Source organism: Lontra canadensis, unplaced genomic scaffold (assembly GCF_010015895.1).
Source record: "Lontra canadensis isolate GAN:19392208 unplaced genomic scaffold, GSC_riverotter_1.0 scaffold159, whole genome shotgun sequence".
Lineage (NCBI taxonomy): Eukaryota > Metazoa > Chordata > Mammalia > Carnivora > Mustelidae > Lontra > Lontra canadensis.
The window spans coordinates 1,923,239-1,948,071 of NW_022631153.1; positions in this window are offsets into that span (position 1 = coordinate 1,923,239).

Consider the following 24,833-nt stretch of genomic DNA (forward strand, 5'->3'; position numbering starts at 1 on the left):
AAACTATTGTTGTTAAGCTCAAAAGGTGCTGGTATTATTTTTAATGAAATTCTTCTGATCAAGTTCTCAAAAAACTCCCATATTAATAAATCCAGAGGTAAATTCTCTAAGCCAGTCACAAGTTGTGGCTCTGCCTGAAGAGTATCATCTATACCAAGTTCTGTGTTGTCTGCACAATGGAGAGTCCCCTATGGTCTTCTGAATATCTGTTGGCTGTATGTTCTTGTGCATACCTAACCTACTAATTGCATCTGCCTGCAATTTTGGCCAATCTTCAGAATTTGCAAGGATTCTGAGTGGTATACTTCCTGACTGCACCAGGGGCAATAGTATTTCCAACCCCACTTGCTGGGGATGGTAGGTATGGTTTTAAGAGGTTCAGTATGGAGTTCCCAAAATGCTGAGCTTTCTCATTGGGGCAGGAGAAAGATCTAATTTTCTAACTTGTTTTATTTTCAATGTTTGTGTTACATCTAGCAGGTATTGATTAATTGATTGTACCTGGCTTGCATTCTTTATTGTTTACCAGCCCAGATAACCATTGTACTCAATTTTTATGTGTGTCTTATCATTTCCTTCAGATCCTAGGGGCAGAATTGAATGCTTTTGATTTCCATATAGAAAAGAAATTGACATGTACTTGTTAATTCTGACCTTCTGTAGTATTTAAACACCCAAACACGTCTCTAATCTCCCTTGGTTCTAACTCTAGCTTTTTCACGTCTTCTCAGATTCCAGGAGGTACCATATCTAACTTTAACCCATCTATCCTAAGCCTTGCACTGAATCTTCTCTCAATGAATATTTAAAATATATTCTTAAAAATGAACAGTGTTTCCCCTTAGTGACTAGTACTTTGGTAAAACATTATATTAATTCTCTAATTCTGATAGAAATTCTGCAGGGTAAACATTATTTCTATGTTTTGTCATTGAGGTAATTGAGACTTAAGATGCTTGAACAACATATCCAAATTATGGTAAATATATGCCAAATCTGATTTTTAAATCAATCAAACCAGTGTCTCCTCTTCTTGATGGTCTAAGCATTCTTGACGTGATAGATCTTCAAGTCACTTAAAGCTTGAAAAATAAAATTTTAAAAATACATTAAGATATTTCAGAACTTGGGCTATCAGCTGAATGTAAAATATTTCATTTTTGTGTGCAGATAAATTCTTCTTTGGTGGAGTATTATGCTTTTGACAGTTGATTTGTCTACAAGAGGCAATTTAGCAAAATAATTAAGATCTCTGTGACATTGTCCAGGTATCTATTTTTCTGTTGTACCTCATGTTCATTCAAAAAAAGGAGAAATAAATTTGTCCAACTATATTAGCTTCAAGATAGTCATGCCAAAATCTGTAATTTCTACTTCAGGAAAAACATCAGACTATCATATCAGAAAAAGTAACCTGATAAACTAAGTGGAGTTGGAAAGAGAAGCCAATGAGCATAATAGCTAACACCACAAATTTCAATTTAACTTTCTTTTATCCCTAAAGACTATGGCAAGGGGACAGTCCCAGAGTCACTATTTGTACATGATAGGGACTTGTCCAGTCTAGAAATCTTGTTCTTGCTCTGGCTCTGCCCTTTTATTCTCAGGTCTTACATCGTCAGTTGGGAATAATAATCAGTAGTAATACTTAATAAGGTAATTTTATAAGCATCAAACTACTAGTTATTTCAACCAAGTTCAGCTCCAAGAAGACTCAGTCTTAATATTAGGGGAGAAATCAGGGTCCCTTCCCCACCCACCCCCAAGCTTGCCAGAGTTTTAGGAGGCCCATTTCCCTGCAACCCAAGGGAAATTTGATTGTTTTTTTTTTTGTTTTTAATAACTTGGGCATTGCCTTAGAAAATTGAAGGCAGAGATCCCATTATTTCCCAATTCTTCATTCTGCAGGATAAAAGATATCTCAAGATTAAATTTGCTGGGATGTGTATGTGCTATGAGAGGGGTCTAGAGTTGGACACCTGAGGAATTTTTGACTCACTATTTTAGTCCTGGTGGTAATTTTATATTTCTTTATAGGTATATCTGAAGCACAGAACTTTATATTAATAAGAGAATATAACTAAAGCAACTATTTGCATAAATGCCATCTTCAATTTTTTTTATTAATGTGCATTTCAATTGTTTTTAAGAATAGAAGTTAGCTTATAAAGGAAAGTACAAAGAGAAGAGAGGGTCAATTCGTGAGTCATGAATAGTGACAAGTGAAATTATATGGAGAAAGGAAATCAATCCTGCCAAATGAAAAAGGGCAAAGGAGGAGTTGAAATAAATGAATCATTACCCACAAGAATCCAATTTCTCCACGTTTATGAGCTAGAATCTGAAAAATGTCTTAATGTACTATCAATAATGAAATATTATCAATAGATTTCTAACCAACTTCAGAGACAATGAGTTATAACTGCTCAGGGTTTGTGCTTTGCTGGGAAAGAGGGTGTGAAATTTTATCTTCATAATTTTCAAAATCTTCATAATTTTACTTTTTCTTTTACTTTTACTTTTTCTCATTTATGTTTATGAAACTTAACTGAATAGAATTCAGTTCTGTAAATTTTATTTGTAAATTTTATTTGTATGTATCAAACATATAACTATGCAAAGTAGTAGCACAACTCTAATTTGAGTTAAAAAATTGCATTTGAGTCAGAGCATCGCTTCTGATGATCTATACCCCTGGGAGATAAATTCATCTTCTTGGTTCTCCTTTTCACTTCCAGACACTGAAGCTGAGATCAGCTTCCCTTTCATATTTGTTGCAACTAAAATTCTGTGAGGCAGGAAATGATAGTTAATTCCTCTATTGACTATATGGAAGAATATTACTATTTCCTTCAAAAAAATGTGATATCTGTTACCTATTAGAAATGTGAGGGGAAATTAAATAGAGGATCCAGAAACTTTCCAAAGAAACTACTGGTGTAAAATTTACCCCAGCTTTTAGAAACGTAAACTAAATTCAAAGATTTGGCTTTTGTAATATAACTTACTCTGTTTGTATTAATCAAGGCTCTCAGGAGAAACAGAACTAATAGGGTGTATATATATATGCACACACAAATAATAGTAATAAAGCAAAGGACTTATTTAAAGGATTGGCTTATAAGATTATGGAGGCTGACAAGTCCCACAATCTGCAGGATGAATCAGCAAGCTGGAGACAGAGGAAAGCCAATGGTGTGACTGTAGTCTGAAGGTTGGCAGTCTAGAGACCCAGAAGACCTGACGTTTTAGTTAGAAGTGGTAGTGAGGAAAAAGCTGATGCCCTGTTCAAAGGCCATCAGCAAAGAGAATTTACTCTTACACTGGGGAGGGTCAGCTTTTTTGTTTTATTGAGGCCTTTAACTGATTAGATGAGGCTCACCCACATTGTGGAGGGCAATCTGCTTTACTCAGTCTATCAATTCAGATGTCCGTCTTATCCAAAAACATCCCATAGAAACACCGAGAATAATATTTGATCAAATACCTGTCACCCGTACCCCATTAAGTTGACACAAAAAATATATGATCATACTATCCAAAGAATCATAGCTGTTGTGTTTTGTGTTCTCATTTTATTTTGTGGTACAGGTGATTTACATTTGGCAGAGAGGCCAGTGTGCTATTTTTTAGATTCCTGTGGAATTCAGAATTGGCACTTTGCCATCAGAAATGCCTAATGCCATTACACATATGTGTTTTTGGTTAAGTTAGTTAATGAGATCCCATTTTCTTGGAAGGGTTTCTGTTCCTTAGAGAAATAAAGTATGCTATATGAGAAATTATTTGCTTACCCACAACACAATAGGATTTTTCCTATTGTTACAATCATGATATAGAAAGAATTGTAGACATTAAATAATATGGTCATGTCTATACAACAGCAAATAATTCAGCTGGGAATAAAATGATACATGAGGAATGGGAGGCCCTTTATTACAGATCTTTAAGTGACTCCTTTCAGAATGAAAGGATGAGGGAAATCAAAATGAAGGATAAGTATCAAAATGATGGTATTAAAAAAGAAAAGGGATAGGAAAGAAATTTTTTGAAAAGGAAGAAGCTAAAAAATTAAGGTCTACTTGTCTGTGTAAAATGTTCCTGACATTTCTTTTTAGAGCAGGATTTTATTGCTCTGCACTGAAGAACAGGAGATGGCTCACAGTGGGCACTCTGGTCACCTGAAGCCTGACTACTAAGGATTAAAGGTGGTTTTTCTGAATGATCTTTCCTTTATCCCTCCCTCTTCTAGACTCTTATCTTCCTATGGACCCTACCCCTGCATATTTCATTCAGTTACCTTCCATTTTCCATTCAAGGGCTAGACCATTAAAAAAGAATAACAGATTATAGAGGTAAGAAGGGGGAGTAAGACTGCCTCTGAGTGAAGAAATTGAATATTCCTTTTCCCCAGAGATACTTCCCAAGGATAAAGGATTAAATTCTAGCTCACGTTTCTTTAAAAAAAAGAAAAAAATGATAAAAGGGTTCTTTTAAAAATTTAATTCAGGCAAGTATGATCTCTGAATCTCAATAAATCCCACAGTCTGCATTAGGATTCAGGAACTTTCTGGTTAACAGACATCCCTTGCTAATATAAGAAAACATGCCTTAGACTTAAGGGATTTATGTACATATAAAGCAATATTTATTTACACATAAATGTATACTTCATTATGTAGTACAACAAGTCATATATTTACAGACTTTTCTTGGGTCTGACATAAAACCTAGATTCACTGTCAAAACAGCTAAGAAAATCCTGGGAAAGAAGGGGAGGGAAAGTGAGAGATTTAGTATTTATTAGTTAGTGGTGCTCTGAGGGTAATCGTGATTCTGCCTGGCTGTCCCCAGCCAGCACTTTATAAGCTCTGGAATGCAGAAGGTAAACTTTCCTTAAAATTCTGCTGCACCCTTGGGGCACCTGGGTGGCTCAGTTGGTTAAGCATCTGCCTTTGGCTCAGGTCATGATCTCAGAGTCCTGGAATCGAACCCCATGTCCAGCTCTCTGCTCAGCTGGGAGTCTGCTTCTCCCTCTCACTCTTCCTCTGTGTTCTCCCTCTCTATTAAATAAATAAAATCTTTTAAAAAATTCTACTGCGCCCAAGAGCAGATAACTTTAAATAATATTGGTTATATCTTAGTGAGAATTATAATGATCCAGAATAAGGACTAAATGATCTAAAGGAAGATAGGGTGGGCACTAAAGTAAATTCTACTGATGTCTTGATGTTGTCTGTTTGTATTCAACAAATATTTGTTGATAGTCTACTATGTTTCAGGTTCAACTCTAGCTAGTGAACAAGAGATCTGCTTTCATGGGCTAATATGTGTTCTTGGTAGTGGGGAAACAGTAAATATATGTATATATGAAGAGAGAGGTTATCAAGTAGTGATACCAACAGAATGATAAGTAGAGCTATAGATCATTGTCAGGAAAGAGCTCACTAAGTGAATTTGGGACTAATGTTTGAAGGATCAGAAATGGCAGGCCGATAAGAGACTCTTACTCTTGTGAAACAAACTGAGGGTTGCTGGGGTGGGGGAGGGGTAGGGAGGCTGGGTTATGGACACTGTGGCGGGTATGTGCTATTGTGAGTGCTGTGATTGTGTAAGCCTGAGAGTTCACAGACCTGTACCCCTGGGGCAAATAATACATTATATGTTAATTTTTTTAAAATGGCATGTAGAGCTCATACCAGACACTTGCCTCACTTCATCCAGCCTGCTGGATCATATAGTGAGATTTTAATTTCAGGAAGTATTAGATTAGATAAAATTAAAAGATCACTAAGTTGTGTAAAATTCTAAGATGAAGGTAGCCCTTGCTTTTTTGGGTGGGTAGGGGCAGAAATACTAAAAATATGTGTGTTTTCACTGACAGAATAATCATAACTTTATTGAACTCTTACTCTATCCCAGGTACTGTCCGTTATTTTGTTTCTCACAACCATCCAATGGGTTACGGCCTATTGGGGGAACGCTGGCACCTCTCATTCCTCTAATTCCAAAATTTTGGTACAGAGCATTTCTACAGTAGGAAATGTCTTTACATGGCCTTCAGTCTGTCTGTAAGGTTCTATAATTTATCATCTGTCACCTGTCTTCTGAAATAAAAGCTGATGAAAGAGTTTTACTCTTCCATAATGCTTTCTGGTAGTTTCTATTTGAGTCTACTCTATTTCATGTGTTTTAATAAATACTGGTCAGTAGTAATTAAATTGATTTATGTCTCATTTTTTTCCAGCTTTACTAAGGTCTCATTGACAAATAATGTTGTAAGCTATTTGAAGTGTACAACATGGGGGCACCTGGGTAGCTCAATCGGTTAAGGCTCTGACTCTTGGTTTTGGCTGAGGTCATAATCTCAGGATTGTGGGATCGAGCACAGTGTCTGGCTTCTCTCTCAAGGGGGAGTCTGCTTGAGCATCTCTTCATCTCTCCCTCTCCCTCTGCCCCTCCCCTGCTCACGTACTCTTATTCTCTCTCTCTCAAATAAATAAATAAACCTTTAAAAAATTAAAAAATATATAGCATCCAACATGATGATTTGATATGCATACATATTATGAAAGGATTTCCCCAGAGTCTGGTTCATTAACACATCTATCACCTCACATATTTACTGCATATGTTATTCATCCGTCCATCCATCCATCCATCCATCCATCCCCCATTCATTTATTGGTGAGATCCTTTAAATTCTACTCTTAGCGCATTTTAGTTATGCAGTACTATACTATCAGTTATAGTCACCATGTAATCATTAGATCCTCAGATCTTATTTATTATTCATGTCATAACTGAAGGCTTGTACCTTTTTTACCAATTTTTCCCTAGTCCCATTATTCTGCAGCCCCCAGCAGCTGTTTTTCTACTATCTATGATTTCCACTTTATTTTGAACTTTTTTTTTTTTTAAAGATTTTATTTATTTATTTGACAGAGATCACAAGTAGGCAGAGAGGCAGGCAGAGAGAGAGGAGGAAGCAGGCTCCCTGCTGATCAGAGAGCCCGATGCGGGGCTCGATCCCAGGACCCTGGGATCATGACCTGAGCCGAAGGCAGAGGCTTTAACCCACTGAGCCACCCAGGTGCCCCTTTATTTTGAACTTTAAGGAAATCTGCATATAAAGAAGATATAAGTAATACCATGTAGTCAATATTAGCCTTTCTCTGTCTGGCTTATTTCATTCAGCATAAATATCCTCATGCTTCATCCATGTTGTCACAAATTATTTTTTCTTTTTTTCAGACTGAATGGTACTTCATTGTATATATAGGCGTATGTGTGGAGATATATATATATATATATATATATATATATATATATAATATAAAACATATATATATTTGTCTGTGTATATATACATGCATGCATATACTCACATCTTTTTTTTTTAATTTTATTTTTTATAAACATATATTTTTTTCCCCAGGGGTACAGGTCTGTGAATCGCCAGGTTTACGCACTTCACCACACTCACCATAGCACATACCCTCCCCAATGTCCATAATAACCCCACCCCCCCTCTCCCAACCCCCCTCCCCCCAGCAAGCCTCAGTTTGTTTTGTACTCACATCTTTTTAATCATCCTTTGGATATACATCAAGAAATGGAATTGTTGGATCATCTTATAGTTCTATTTTTAATTTTTTAACCTTCATACCATTTTCTTTAGTGATTCTATCAGTTAACATTACTGCTATGAGTCACAAGGGTTTCCTTTTCTCCACATCCTCACCACTAGTTGCTCTCTTGTCTTTTTAATAATAGACATCCTAGTAGGTGGGAGGTGATAATGTCCTTGTAATTGTGATTTGCATTTCTCTGATGATTAATGATATTAAGCACCTTTTCATGTGTCTGTTGGTCATTTCTATATCTTCTTTGGGAAAATGTCCATTTAGTTTCTTTTTTAAAGATTTTTAAATTTAAATTCAGTTTAATTAACAAATAGTATATTATTAGTTTCAGAGGTAGAATTTAGTGATTCATCAGTTGCATATAATACTCAGTGATCATTTAATCAAGTGCAGTCCTTAGTGTCCATCACCCAGGTATCCCATCCCTCCTTCACCCCTCCAGCAACCCTCAGTTTGTTTCCTATAGTTAAGAGTCTCTAATGGTTTGTCTCCCTCTCAGTTTTCATCTGATTTTATTTTTCTTTCCCTTCCCCTTTCTTAATCTATTTTGTCTCTTAAATTCAACATATGAGTGAGATCATGTGGAATGTCTTTCTCTGACTTATTTCACTTAGCATAATGATGGAACCCTCTAGTTCCATCCATGTCATTGCAAATGACAAGATTTCATTCCTTTTGATGGTTGAGTAATATTTCATCATATATATGTGTATATATATGCATGTACAAATGCCACATCTTCTTTCTTCATCTGTTGATGGACATCTGGGCTTTTTCTATAGTTTGGCTATTGTGGACATTACTGCTATAAACATTGGGGTGCAAGTGCCCCTTTGGATCACTACGTTTGTATCTTTGTGGTAAAAACATAGTGATGCAATTGCTGGGTCTTAGGTAACTCTATTTTTAACTTCCTGAGGAACCTCCACACTGTTTTTCAGAGTGGCTGCACCAGTTTGCATTCCCACCAAGAGTGTAGGAGGGTTCCTCTTTCTCTGCATCCTCACCAATATCTGTCATTTCTTGACTTGTTAATTACCAGTGTGAGATGGTATCTCATTATAGTTTTGATTTGTATTTCCCTGATTATGAGTGATGTTGAGCATTTTTTCATTTGTCTGTTGGCTATTTGTATGTCTTATTTGGAGAAATATCTGTTCATGTGTTCTGCCCACTTCTTGATTATTTTTGGTTTTGGGTGTTGATTTGGTAAGTTCTTTATATATTTTTTTGTTTTTTATTATTTAATATTCTCCCATTGGTATGTATGTATGTATGATATTTGGTTCTCAAACATTCAAAAAATGATTGCCAGTGATCCAAACATTAGTCTGTTGTCTGTTAGTGAGTTAAAGTCTGTCAGTAAGTTAAAGCACACTAAATTACATCAGGGAGTACTAAGTTAGTTACTAAAGTAAACATTCTGATTTCCTTTGATCAGTCAGATGATTTTGAAAAATGAACTCCAGAGAGTGTGTTTCCATGTGGATAGCTTTTTTAAAAAAATTATTGCCTTAATGCACATTCGGAAACACATATTTAAGCTTCCAAATAGCAAAATATTGATATTCTTACAAAGTATTAATAAGGTTTTATGTTAAATGTAAAACTACAAAAATGTAATTCTTATCTAAAATTGTTTATGCTTTTATGACTAGAGGGTACAAAGAATTTCATTGTACATGTAGATTAATTTTACTCACTGCATATCCTTTTCATTTATTCATTTCTTTCCTTTCTCCCAGTGAACACTCCCAGCCCCTTGTGAACTTACCAGGTGATTCATGGGTTACTACACTGGTTGTAGCACATTACTTAATTAATACTAATATTAAAAAAAAAGAACTGTACCTTGCTAAAATGTGTCATGGTAAAATCTACTTGCCTGCTCTTTGAGATGACCCTCAGTTGTGGGGTAAAAGTCATATAATGACATGATGTAGTGGCCTGTGGGTTACTCTGGTGTCAATGGGCTGTGGCTAGCCTATTCAGCCTCAAGGCAAGAGATGCACAATGGCATGCTTAATGTTGAAAATCATGAAGTTCTTGAATAGACTCTCAAGGTAATAACATTGATTCCTCAACACAATAACATTCATTTTTGTTCTCTAGTTGTCATACTGAGTAGTCGGGAATTATTTGTTGTTCCATGAAAATTTTATTTAGAATGTTCACTTCTGCCTGGCTCTTTTACAGCGTTTATGTTAAGGATTTTATCCAGTGTTTATTTTAGAATGAATTCTTGGTAATAAGTCATTAGCATATATCTATGAAAATAAAAAACATAGCCTATCTAGTAGTTCGGTTTATTATGCTTAGTTCATGAGTGAAATAAGTTTAATACTGTCATACTTTAAATTGACCACTATTACTAAAAGACAAAGCATTCTTAGAATTAACTATAGTTGTATAATGTCTTGGAATTGGCAAATATTTTTCTGTGGATTGTATCAGTTGTTCCTGTAGCATCCCATGAAATATCGATCTTAAAAAAATGATAAATGACTCATACACATCAGTTATTTATCAGTGCCTTATTAGTGGTTTCTCACCACTAACTTATTGGTTATTTACTACCATTATTTATATATATTCTAGGCTTAAAAACATTAAATCCATCTCCCAAAACCTTTTGTCTAGTAAGTGGCAGATATAGAACTTGAACTCCAGTCTATCTGATTTCAAAACTATGCTCTGAACCAAAATTCCAAAATCACTTTATTTAATTGTACTGAAAGAAGACTTCTTTGTGGGATGAGTAAATTTGAATGTTTAAGGAAGTGTAATGTCGGAGAAAAAAATAGTCTGTGTTGCTTTAAAGGTAAGATCTCAACAGGATCAATGAGGTTGAAAGTGAAGCAAGTTTCAACTCAGTGTAAGATAGAATATTCTAATAACCAGTGCTTGTCAACAATAAATCAGGTTGTTTTTTTCCTCAATATTTTTTATGGTGATGAAACACACTTAAAATTTACCATCTTAGCCATTTTTAAGTATACAGTTCAGTGGTATTAGGTACAGTCATAATATTTTACAACCATCACCACTTTCAACCGTTTTCATCTTGTAAAATCAAAACTTAATACCATTAAACAATAATACCCCATTTCCCTTTTCCCCCAATGCCACTTCCTGACTGCGCATGGGAGAAGAATGAAGCACAAACTAGTCAGCTGCAAGAGAAAGGGAGTAGGGGTCGACAGTAAGAAAGACTGTCGCCCCGAACAACCCTCAGTCTCATATTTATTGGAAATTAGGTAACAGCCAACAAAGAAGCCGGAGTAGGTTACACATTGACCATGAGTCTTGTAGATAAGAAGAAAGGCAAAATATGTCTGGTCACATAGTACCTGACCTATAATGAGCAAGCCCAAACAGAAGGATTGTCTGACTAACTTCAGGTGCTCTCCGGGGAAGGGGAGATAATGGAAAAATGGACAAGGTGGCGTTCCACCCTGAGCAGGCCGGGCATCCTCTGCTTCTCAGCTTCAAGGACATATATCATCCTCTCCCCCAGAGGCCTGTTGCCTGTACATGTTTTTCTTAAGGCTATATCTAAGCATGCTTCATGGCTAGTATAATTTCTTATGGGTTATATTTTAAGTAATATGTTGTTCTAGGGAATGGTTACTCCGAACCACTGGCAACTACCATTCTACTTTCTGTCTCTATGATTTTGACTACTTTGAGTATATATGGAATCATATATGTAGAATCATATCGTATATGCTTTTGATTACTGACTTATTTTACTTTGCATTATGTCCTTAATGTTCATTCATGCTATATCATGGGTCAGAATTTTCTTCCTTTTTTGAGATGGAATAAGCTTTCATTGTGTGTATATTCTACATTTGTCTTAATACATTCATCTGCTGATGGGCCCTTGGGCTGCTTCTGCATTTTAGCTGTTGTGAATAACTCTGCAAAATGAATGTGTAAATATGTCTTGCAGACCCTGCATCCTTTTGGATGTATACCCAGGAGTGAAGTTTCTGGATTGTATGGCAATTCTGTTTTTATTTTTTGGAGCCACTCTGTTAGGGGTTGTGCCCACCAACAGTGTACCAACGTTTCAATTTCTCCATATCCTTACCAACACTTGTTACTACTTTTTTTTTTTTTTTTTTTTAAATGTCAGACTCTGTTTGGAAGGGTGCATGGAATCTCTCAGGGAAAAGAAAGAAGCAATGTACCTGGTGTGATTCAGACAATAATCCTTGAGTGGTTTTTAAAGGTTTATTTATTTATTTGGGGGGGGGCAGAGGGAGAGGGAGAGAGGGTCTTTTTCTTAAGATATTATTTATTTAAGAAAAAGAGTGAGTGAGAGCACAAGAAGGGGGCATGTCAGAGGTAGAAGCAGACTCCCTGCTGAATGGGGGGCTGTATGCTAGATTCTGGGACTCCAGGATCATGACCTGAACAAAAGTCGTGGCTTAACTGACTGAGCCACCGAGGTGCCCTTTGGGGGAGAAAGGGTCTTAAGCAGACTTTGCTCTGAGCCCAGGGCCCGACAAAGGGCTTGATATCATGACTCTGAGATCATGGCCTGAGCTGAAACCAAGAGTGAGATGCTTAACTGACTATGCCACCCAGGTGCACCCTTAGGTGACTTTTAAATATTAGGTTCTATGTTGTGTACATACTGAAAATGGATTTTTCAGTACTAGGCATATTGAAATAAATTAACTACAGAAAGTAAATGACTATGGAGGGCACACTCAGGTCTCTGTTAAATACCCCTCAAAGTCCATAGTGGATAGTTGTGATTAAAGAAGCTATTCTAGGGGCACCTGGGTGGCTCAGTTGCTAAGCATTTGCCTTTAACTCAGGTCATGATCTCAAGTTCCTGGGATCGAGTCCCGAGTTAGGCTCCCTGCTTAGTGGGGAGTCTGTTTCTCCCTCTCCTGCTCGCTCTCAAATAAATAAATAAATAACATCTTTTAAAAAAATAAAGGAGCTATCCTAATAATTAAACATAATTGTTATACTTTTTTCTCTCCTCAGCTATAAAATGTATAAGGCTTTCCCTAGAATACAAAACTGAAAGAATGGGTGCTTAGAAGCTTGTAGGGAGAATGAAGGCACCTGCTGGGAATGTACTGAGTGCCTTACCATCACGAAATATTACAGGTGTACACTACACAATGTTCAGCTAAGCTGTGTTTTACAGTCAGAGGGAGCACTTTCATGCTGAACTCTGTACATAATAAGTAAATAATATATAATAGTTTAGGTTTCTTACCTCACATTATTTCCGTTAGCGGTATGCTAAGGACAGGTTTACTGTTATTTCTGTCGCTGTTGCTTGATATGAAATAAACATCTTTGTGATTCCGTGTATTTCTAACTCCAGTGTGTGTGAGAGACTTTTGAGCTTAATAGCCTTTTCTTATTATTTCTGTTATGAGAGATATATTAAACATCATATTCTTTTGGCAGTAAGATCAAGATGTTTTATATCTAAGAATATAAATATCTCTAAATTGCTTTTAGTTTCCTATTTTCTTGGGGCTTCTCTTATTACTTCTCAGGACTGTTAGTTTTGTGTCTTCTGAATTTTAATATTTGAACAGAGTCAAATTCCATTTACTTTTTTGAATTATTGTTTTTCTTTTATTATACAAGTAATACACTTAGTAAGTAAATAATTCAAGGATCTCAGAGTACAAAAAAGAGCAAATTTCCTCTGCTGAGCTCCTGTCCCTTTACACAGAGATCACCTATTTTCTCTTCTCCCAGTGGTTATATTTATATCCTAGATAATATATTTCTACCTTAATTTGTTGTTATATCAACTGTGAGCTATAGATAATAGGAAATCTCTATTATAACAGATGACAGGCTTTGGTCCAGTTACTATAACCTCGCCTTACTTCCCACCTCCTCCTACTATTGCCAATATTTGATAGAATTTTAGTCAATTCCCTCCATTGATAGCTTTCTAATATTAATATGTTTAAATTCTTATTTTCTTCTCCAGCAGCTTTAAGCAATATACCCTGATTGCTCAACTTATGAATTCAGGATTTAGCATGCCTCAATGTCCTTCCAGTAAGGTCCACCTCTTAAATTTTGCTTTTTTTTCCAAAATTATTTTAATCATGAAAGCTTACAAAAATGACATTATATTGCTTTTTCTCCTTTGTGTGCAGATTGATCTAAAAGCCGACAGTAAATATAAAAATGTGCATTTCCGAATAGTATTCATATATAGCAGATTCTACATGCAGATATGTAAAGAAAAAACAGACGACTCAAAGATGAGTATTTCCAATTCCTAGATGAAATAAGTTCTTTTTTTTTTACACTTAGAGATTTTCTAAAAATCATATCACATTTTTTTTTCATGACGACCATGTCTTTTCAATAGTTTTATTATTGCTCTCCCCAGAGATTTTCATCATATATTTTCCTTCCTCTTGTGCAAAGGAATAATACACCTTTACATTATCACTAGTATTATCTTGTTGCTTTGTCATAAATTGATTAAAACAGACCCACAATACTTTTGAAATTATCCTTCCAAGAATCCTTTGTCTCTCTTTATATGAGGACTGCCTGGATGGTATTGTACAAACAAATAGGGTCCACTGTTTCTGATGTTCCATATACCCTTCTCTTTTGGATACTCTTTCTATATGATTCTAATAAACCATTGAGTAAAATTTTTTCCACCAAAAGTGTTTCAGAGATAAATATCAGGAGTTTTGAACATCCAAAAATGTCTTTAACCCCATGATCTATAATAGTATTTTACTACGTGTAGTTTGCTAAATTGAAAATGTATTTTCTCATCGCTTGTTGCAGATGCCAACTTGATTTTAAATTTTTCAGTATCCTGTTTTTGTTTTCTTTCCTTTCTGGATACTTCTGTCACCAAATCAGAGACCACTTTTACCATAGTGTTGAGAATGACTTAGGATTGATGGGAGCCAGAGAGGACCCTGAGAGAGCAACTAGAGGTCATTGGGATAGGTTAGATGAAAGATTATGTTGGTTTGAGCTTGGGGACTAGGAGAAATGAATAGAAGTAGATGGATTCTAGAAGTACTTAAGATCTTTTGATAGACAGGGTATGGGAAGCTAGAGAGCATGGTGTGAAGTACTAAGGTTTCTGGTCTTAAGGCACTATATGAATAGTGGTGCCAGTATCAGCAATTAGAGGGTGAGACAGAAGAGGAACAGGTGCACGCAGAAAGGTCATGGTTTCATTATGAATATTTTAAAATTCACTGGAGATACCAAAGAGACTATATCAAATTGCGTTAATCAATCTGGAGTGGACTCTGCCACTGTAGTACTAAAGCAACCACAGATAATACATAAATGTCTATTTTCCAATAAAATTTTATTTATAGATATGAATGTGAACTTCATATTTTTCTCACTTGTTATGAAATACTATCCTTTAAAAATTTTTTTCCAGCGATTAAAAAATTGTAAAAACCAATCTTAGTTCTGAGCCATACAAAAAAAGCAGGGACCTATCCATTCCCTGGTCTATAAAGCATAAGATATCTGAGGAGGTTGATGGGACTGAGATTTTCAAAGAAGCGGTAGTAGTGGGGATTAGTCTTAAATTTCAGAGAAAGGTTCAAATTCTGGCTTCCCTGCTGAGTAGCTCTGTGACCCTGTGAGAGTTATTTAGCTGCTCTGGGCCCAGTTTTCTCATGTGGATAAAAAGTAGCTACCTCATAGTATGATAGTGAGAAATAATTGAGATAGTTTATGTTTATGTAATATGGTTTGTGCAAGGCATAGCACATCGGTCAGTATCATATAATAGGTTGATCTTTCCTTCAATACAAATGCTATTATAAATATGTTTGAACTTCAGCATATTTTATCAACTATAAAATTTTCATAGTAAAACCAAAGGCTGTGACCTGAGTGATTTTTAGCTGTTGAGGTAAAGGTAGGGAAAGAGGGTTTTGCTTAAAAATATAGTAAATGGATTTCAAGAAGTGAACATAGTTAATTTATGAGAAGAAAAAATAGAAATATATTTATGTGTATTTATGTATACATAGAGGGGATATAAATCGAGAATTATTCTGAGTACATGGTTAATCACTTAGAGCAGGGCTCAGCAAACAAGACTCACACTGTTATGCCCACAGCTAAGAATAGTTTTACATGTTTAAAGAGTTGTAAAAAGGAAAAAAAAAAAAAAGAGACTATAGGAAAGAGATTGATTGCCCTACATAGCTGAAAATATTTACTCTTCTGACTTTTTACAGAAAAATAGATCCCTATTCCAAGTTTAGATAATTTAACTTTGTCTAATCTCTTGAATCTAACGTAATCTCACTTTAAGTCAATTTCTATGTGTAGTCAGTTTACTATTGAAAAGAAACCCCTCATAGTCACTAATTTACAGTATTTCCAAATAAAATAAGAAATGCAGAGAAATCTTAGGCAATGTTGTTAAGCCACTTTTTTTCTAGTCAATTTTAACAATTTGATAATTTTTATAGTTAATCCCTTCTTACATAGACTGTCAATGTACAACTGCAGAAAAAAATATATTGCTCAAGAACTGAATCCTGATTTTTTAACGAGTAATGGTAATATAAATTTATTGGGAACAATTTAGTCTGCTATTCCTCTGCCATCTTGCCTCTCCTCCTGATTTTTTATTGCAAGCACCACTTTTCTTATACATCCATATATCATCTTTTATATCATCCATGACTCTAACTCTTCCAAAACACATATATGACATGAACATGTGTCTCTTCTGAATGTCAAGAAATTCCTAAATTTAGAGATTAATGAGAGCATATCTGGATTTTAGTGACTTTTTAAAATATTTTATTTATTTACTTGAATGAGAGTGAGAGAGCGAGAGAGAGCAAGCAAGCACAAGAGAAGGGAGGTGGGGAGAGGATGAGGAAGAAGCAGACTCCCTGTTGAGCAGGGAGCCTGATGCAGGGCTCCATCCCAGGACCCCAGGATCATGACCTGAGCTGAAGGCAGATGCTTAACTTACTGAGCCACCCAGCTGTCTCATTGGGGTACAGAACTGGTCTCTATAAGGAGGTGACATTTGAAGAAAGACTTAAGAAAGTATACACGTAAGCAAGAACATTGTAGTGGAATAACGCTGGTTGGAAATTCTGTGGTACTCCTCCTGCTGAAAGATGGAGTCTATTTTAGAAGGTAGAATTGGCAGGGTTTTAGGTCCATTAGATGTGAGAAAGTTCAAGTATGGCTTTAAATATCTTTTGCTTTCAGCAACTGACATAATCAGTCAATAAATGTTATGTTGGATATAGTGATTGGGGAAAATGAATGGTTTTGGTGTAAAACATAGCACTATTTTACATATCTTTTTAAAGACTTATTTATCTACTTGAGAGAGATAGGAGGGTGGGGGCAAAGGGAGAGGGAGAGAGAAATTCAAGCATATTCTGCGCTGAGCATGCAGGGCCCAATATGGGGCTCAATCCCATGACTACAAGGTCACCAGTGAGCCAAAACCAAGAGTCAGGTGGATGATACCTGCGAACCCTGGAGATGACTTGTATTAGCATCACAGAAGAAGGAAGCCAGCAGGGACTACATGCACCTCGCTCCACATAGTTCTGGTGTGGGATAGTTTAATATGATAAAAGAAAACTCATTTAATAAGCCACCCCTTCCTACAGAAAAACACATTTCTGAAGGATGCGTGCTTGTGGCTATTACTGCTAAACCCTGTAACTTACTGGTTTCAACACCAAATGTGTGGACCTGGCTTCTCTCAGGAAACAGGAACCCTCCAAACACAAACTTGCCTTTAAGTAGAGACAGTACTTTCCTAGTTGCAGCTGCTTGTTCCTTTCCACAGTGAACCCTCCAAACTACGTGGCAAACAGCTTCCTGCTTCTCCTTTGAAGAATCTGGTCACAGTTTGTTCCAGCTGAATCCCACAGAAGTGGCAAGATAGGGTTGAAAAATGTCCACAGCACCCTGCCTTTCAGCGGAGCTCTCATTTCTCTCACGGCAGGGTTTGTGTGAGGATTTGTTTTTCTTGATTTATTTGTCAAGGGCTGGCTGATCACTTTAGAGAGGAACAGAGAAGGGAGGCAAGAATTGGACAGACAAGGGCAAAGTGGTCTGGGGACGATGCATAAAAGGAATTGCTTTGGGAGGACAGATGAGGAGCATAGGCAGGCCACTGGGAGTGACATAGCCCTAGGGGCTCTGGGCAGAGTCTGGATACCTATGGTTTTTCACTAACTGGATTTTTATTGCCTTGAAATTTGGTCAGCTAAAGTTCACAATAAGCACAATTCAGTATAGTTTTTTTGAATTAAGCGAAAAGATGAACTTATTGACATATAACTATAGCAGAGTTGGGAAGACAAAATAGAGCTCTGGGAATTCCCAGGCCTCCTTCCAATGGCTGTACCTCCACTCTAAACTCCTGACCAGTGGGAGCAGGGGGACTCCTACCTCCAGAGTCCTGAAGATAAGAGTCACTTCAAATTGCAGCCCTAAATGAGAACTGACATCAGATGCAATGATTAAGCACTGCCCATTTTTTCAAGCTTGGGAACGGCTTCCCTTTGCAGCTGCATGGCAGACTTTTGTATTTATGAGCACTTGGTGAGTCCTGCGACAGGTTTATTATTTGTTGGCTTTCTCCAGCATTGCACAGTAAAAATTGTTTTCAAAGAGTATTCAAAAGTGGAGTGGGCTGTCATTGTAGCAAACCGAATCCATCCACTGATGTATTTCACTCTCTTGATTGATAGCTGGCTTCATGGTTTGGCATTTCAGGAAAAGAGTAGAAAAAAGAACAAGTCTCAGAGATCATTAATCCTGTTTTTCCTTCAGACTCCCTTGGGTAGCTGCTTGTGCCATTATCCACATTTCTTTCTGCTGATCTCAACAACTCTATGCTGGCCCCAGACACCACCAGGTGCCCCCTCCATGTACTGCGGTGTTCTTATCCTGTAGCTGTCTCTATACAGGCACTGAAGGGGCCCCTTCCTGGGGAAAGTCCTCAAAGCCCAGGGTGGGGATGGCCACTTAGATCACAGCTTTCAAAAAGGAAATTTCCTGGCAGCTTTCCCCACTCAAATGAGGAGCAGAGGGAAATTTCGAGAACCCCTTTGCTGCTAGAAACAGCAGAAGACACACGAGAGTGTCAGGTTTGAAACGGGCATTCACTTGCACATCCCGTGAAGCCGTTTCCATGGCCATTTGATATAATTATTCTTGATGTTCCACCTATTGTGCCATGAGTTAGTACGGAGGAGAGCCATAACTGTTCATCTATTTGACAGCACTGAATAAACCTTCCTTGCTGTCAGGCTCAGAGGCTGTTATTTTTTATTGCTGAGAAAAAGCTTAGAGTGTGCTGGATGAAATGTCAGGAATCATTAAACCAAATCAGCCCCCAAAGAAAGAGTAGTCAGTGATTATGAAAACCTGGTATCTTTAATTAATCAGAGCATGAAACTTTGGAGGATTAAGGGCTGCTTGTGTGTTTGCAGTGGATGTGTGGAAACCTCAGAGCCCTTTCCTGGAGTACCTCATTTCAAAAAGAGAACTCCAGCTCCAGATGGGCTCAACATCCAGAAGTCTCAAATCCAGATGAGGATTCAGGATGAAGTGTTTCTGTCACTTGCCAGGAAACTGGTGGCTTTTCATTGATACTGAAAGTGTTAACTTTTGTAGAACATTTAAATTAAATGCAAATATCCTCTTCATCTGTCCTCTATAGAATACAAACTTTTTCCCCTCAAAGTGTTCCCTTTCCCAATTGGGGTGTAAGTATTCTACACCCTAAAATTCCTTTGATTTCTATCAAGTGTGACTTTGTCTCTAGCATTAACATATTTTATTGTTTAGGAAAAGTACGTTCTTAGGAAATTTTAAAATGATACGGAGTAGAAAAGTGTATAAAATCTTTAAGTCTGTTCCAGTCAATGGGGATGAGTAATGATGGCTAGGGGGATCCCTCCAGCATCCTCACTGACTGCTCAGGGAAGGCTTTGGGATTTGGGGATTCAAACAAGAGGAAATGCGTGAGGCATTATCTCAGTGGGCTGTCAGGGAGCATTCCAGATTCAGACTGATGCTGTTCTCTGTTCTGATAGCACCCTCTGGAAGTTTTAAAAACAAAATCAACACTTCTGTTTCCTAGTCTTAAACATGTGTGTATTTGTTTTTGTGCTTACTTGTTTTCTTTCTAAAATAGATGTGGAAAATGATATTTTCAAAAATCCTGTGGCAGGCTGTGGGATGAAAACATGGATTTTAAAGTACTTTCAATATGCTCTGACTTTCAAGAAATTAGCTGCATTAAGGTATATTTTATGTACTATAAAATTAAACCATCTTAAGCATATAGTTGATGGACTTTGATAAATACAGATCTTCTAAGAATCACAAGCACAGTCAAGATATAGAACTTTTTCACTGTTGCAGAGAATTCATCTGGACTCCTTTGAAATTAATCTCTTCCCCACACACCAGTCCCTGGCAACTGCTGATCTCCTTTTGCTGTCTAAAGTTTTGCTTTTTCTGTAATGTTTTATATATATATATTATAGAGTCTTCCTGGGTTCTATCATTTAGCATCTTGCTTTCTAGGTTCATCCATGTTTTTTTTTTTTTATAGGAGCAGTTCCTTTGTTTTTGTTTTTGTTTTTTTCTTAAAGATTTTATTTATTTATTTGATGAGAGAGAGAGAAAGAGAGAGAGAGAGAGAGATCACAAGTAGAGAGGCAGGCAGAGAGAGAGAGGGTGAAGCAGGCTTCCCACTGAGCAGAGAGCCTGACGCAGGGCTCGATCCCAGGACCCTGGGATCATGACCTGAGCCGAAGGCAGAGGCTTAACCCACCAAGCCACCCAGGCGCCCCCCAGCAGTTCCTTTGTATTGAGGAGAGCTATTCCATTGAATAGATAGATTGCAATGTATTGATCTATTCACCAGTAGATGGACATTTTGGTTGTGTCCAGTTTTTGGCTCTTATGAATAAGGTTGTGGTAATCATTTGTACAAAGAAATTTATGTGCATATAATATACTCTGATCTTAACCTACACTTTGGAGACTGTACTTTGCTTATTAGGTTTTTACCAGATACCACTTTTTACCTGGTGAGTAGAGGTTCCGGAATTGTCAGGGCTAATGGTTTGGCCACTTTAAGTCAGAAAATAAAACTCAAAGTGATCGCTCACTGTTGTGGACCAAAGTGTTACCCCCCACCCCCGCCAGATTAATATATCAAAGTCCTAACCCCCATTTCCCCCATACTCAATAATTGTGACCATATGTGGAGAGAGGACCTTCAAAGAGGTAATTAAAGAGGTCATGCAGAAGGCCCTATTGAATTGTGACTGATCTCCTTATAAGGAGAGAAGATTAGGACAAAAACAGTACAACACCAAGGGACAACCATGTGAGGACACAGAAGGCAGCCATTTGCATTTCTACTGCAGAGTCCTCAGAAGAAACCAAACACGTTGACACTTTGATCTTAGACTTCTAACCTTCAGAACAGTGAGAAAATAAATTTCTGTTGTCTAAGCCATGGAGTCTGTGGTACCTTGTTATGGCATTCCTAGCAAACTAATAGACTCACTCATTAATTCAGTCAACAATCATTCATGGCAAACATAGTTTGTACCAGACACTGCTCTAGGCGCTAAGGGTATAGAGAATATCTGGTTTCACAGACCTTAAGTCAGTAAGTGAAAACAAAGAGTAAGCAAACAAAAAAGACAAAACAAAACCCCAAGACAATATGGGGTAGCCTTAAGAGCCTTGATGGAAAGAAAACAGGGTAATGCAGTAACAAGTGATTGGGGACTACTTCAGACTAAGTGTTCAGGGAGGACTCAGAGCCTATTTAAGTTCAAAACTGAGTGACGATAAGGAGCCAGGCCTGAGATGATCCAGGAAGGGGAATTCTAGGTAGTGAGAACTCTAAGTGCAATATGCCATAGGAAAGTTGATAAAATTAACATTTATTGAATGTCTGGTTTCTATCCAGCAGGATGCCAGGCTCTTGACATACATTTATCTCTAATTCTCCTCAGAGCTCTGTAAACAGCTATTTCTGTTTTTACAAATGAGGACACTGATGCTGATTGGTCAAACAGCTTCATACTCACAGACATATGCACATGACACATAAATGTACAAACATGGGTATACTTCTATCTGAATGAACCTTTGCACATTAGACTAATGGTTTCTAAACTGGAAAATTTATATCCTGAAGGAAAACAAAGACTTCTTGGGCATTGTTAAGAAAAATAATTTCCAGGATTCTAACTTTGTTTTTCCTAAAATTGATTCTTCCTGTGAACATGTTTGAGATGAAAGAGCTTGTTTTATCTTTCCTGCCCCCCTTTTACAACAGGGAAAGCACATCTCTCTCCATCTGTGTCTTCCCAAGTATGTCATCTAATATATAAAAGTAATGGAATTGCCATAAAGGAAGAATCTGAAATGTTGTTGGTATTGAGAGAGCGTGTAACTCAGATGACTTGGTGAAAGTGCTTGTACAAGTCAGGTACCTTCCACTTTGCTCTAAAGGAGAATCTGTTGGATTATTAACAATGATTGTTTTTAATGATAAATGGCTATGAAATTTGTTTCAAAGATTTCTTTATTATGAGAAGGAAAGAGAGCATGAGCAGGAGGTGGGGGCAGAGGGAGAGAATCTTCAAGCAGATTCCCTGCTGAGCATGGAGCCCATGTGGGGCTCCATCACAGGACCCTTGAGATTATGACTTGAGCCAAAACTGAGAGTCAGATGCCCAACCACTTGAGCCACCCAGGCACCCTGACTGTGAAATTTTCAATAGATAATTCAGAAGGATTTTTGAAAAATTGACATGGCTATGACCAAACTCTCTCCATTTTCATATACATATTTATGTGAGTAAGGTTTTCAGAGGTTGCATCTATAAAAATAAAATGTGGGAATAAAATTGCTGTTGAATTTCATCTCATTCTAGCAGTAATAACCATGGTGGTATATCCCAGTCAAAAACTAAATAGGTAAACCAGCTCCATCCATTTTATTAAGAGGTGTATTTCCAATGAGAATTGACCTTAGGCTTATTAATTAAACACTTAAAAATATATTTATGTTTCTTTGAGTTCTAATAATAGTTGTCATGAAAACACGATTCTGAGGAAATTTTAAACACTTGAAGAATTAAGGTCACATCAAATAAGAATAATACATTTCAATTTATATTTAGAGGATCATCTGAAAAATGTGACTGAGTGATCCATGAACGGTTTTTAAGCATAAGTACGTTACATAAAAATAATATTCCATGAAAATGAAAATGAGTTTCAAGAGAAGAGTAATGCAAAAATTTCCTTCCATTACAAAAATCCTTTTTAGAATTATACATTTTACATGGCATTTAAATTTCACTGGATATATTTAAATGAGTCAGTTAACCATTTACTTAAAACTACTTTCAGAATTAAAAGATGCTGGAAATTACATCTTTTGTAGCTATTTGAATTTAGGATCCGTTTTTTAAAATGTCCACTCAAGTCTTCTTCTCTTCAGCATGTCATAGCTTGGATCCTAAATTCAGCCTAATCTTGTTGCATTCTACATTTGTTTTACTAATAGCGTTGTTTGTATCAGAGGCATCCATCCTCAGTCTACTTGGTACAGAGAGAGGCACTCTTTGTTCATCTGTCCTTCTACCTCAGTAAACATTTGCCTTGGTGGCTTGTAGTATGAATAGTACATGTAAATGGGGTTACATGTTTTTATGATGCAGGAGGCAAAAGATACAGTAGTTAATAGCTCAGGTTATAATTGGAATCCACACTCTACATCTTCACTGTACTGAAGATGTAGTCCTGTGTAATAATACCAAAAAGCATGGTACTGTTTTTTGGGGCATGTTTTAACTTTTAATTTCTATGTGCCTCCATTTGTTTTCATTTTGAAATGAGGATAATCATAGCAACTACTTTATGGGTTTGTTGTGGGGAATGAATAAGTTAATGCATGTAGAGTGCTTTGAGGATTGTTTAATACATGAAATGGTATTACCGCATTCCGCATGTGGCTGGGAGAGATACTTGCTACTTTATTAGTCACCTCTGTCAGTCTCTATGGATACTATAAAAATTACTAAAATTTAATGAATGCATGTTATCATTTCTCTTAGAACTACTAATTAGGCCTTCAACATAACTCTATGCAAAGTAAGTTTAATTCCATACAAAATAAGGCTTTTATGTACTGTTTCAATTCCATTTGAGTACAAAGTTCATCTACCTTCTTTTTCAAATGTAGTTTTTTTTTTTTAAATAACTAAAGGTATGTTTTCCATAAGAAATTGGAAAACTTTTCATGAGTGTGAAGGAATGATTTAGAATTTGTCTGTTTACATTGGAATTAAAGAAATTGTCACGTTACCTAGGGATTGAACAGCCTTTTCCTTTTCAAGAGCTGTTGGATTTTCTGTTTTGTTTTTCAATAAAAACTGATTAGTCTTTTTATATATGTGTGCAGAGATTAAACAGGGATTAGTAGTCAAAGGTGCAGATTTAAACCTGTTGGATATGGATGATTATCTCTTACTCTTACCTAAGCCTCCCTCAGTTTTTTTGTGACTCTGGTCCACTCACTCCATTGCTCTTGGCTACTTTAGGTTCACTTTCCTCCCTCCCTCCCTCCCTCCCTCCCTTCCTTCCTTCCTTCATTGTCTGTCTTTCCTTATCTCTCTCTCCTTTTCCTCCTTCCCTTTCCCCCTCTTACAGGCTACCCTGAGTGGTAAAAGATTGCATCTACATTCTGGATGTGCTGCTGTACTAGGTAGCAGACCCAAATACTTTGGTTAAAGACAAGGAGGTTTCATCATTCATCTGGCTTTACATGGCTCAGGTATAATAGTTGGAAAGTTCAGTACTCTTTATCTTGGCTGCTGTCCACTAGTAAAGCAAAGTCATCTAAAAATTCCTACATATATATATATATACACATACATGTGTGTATATATATTATGTATATATATACACACACGTATATATATATATAGCATTTAAAAGAAGAGGGCTATGTAGTAATTAGGATATTATTCTGGAATAATTCATATCATTGGGTAGTATCCCTTTTTTTGTTTTGTTTTGTTTTTAAAGATTTTATTTATTTATTTGACAGAGAGAGATCACAGGTAGGCAGAGAGGCAGGCAGAG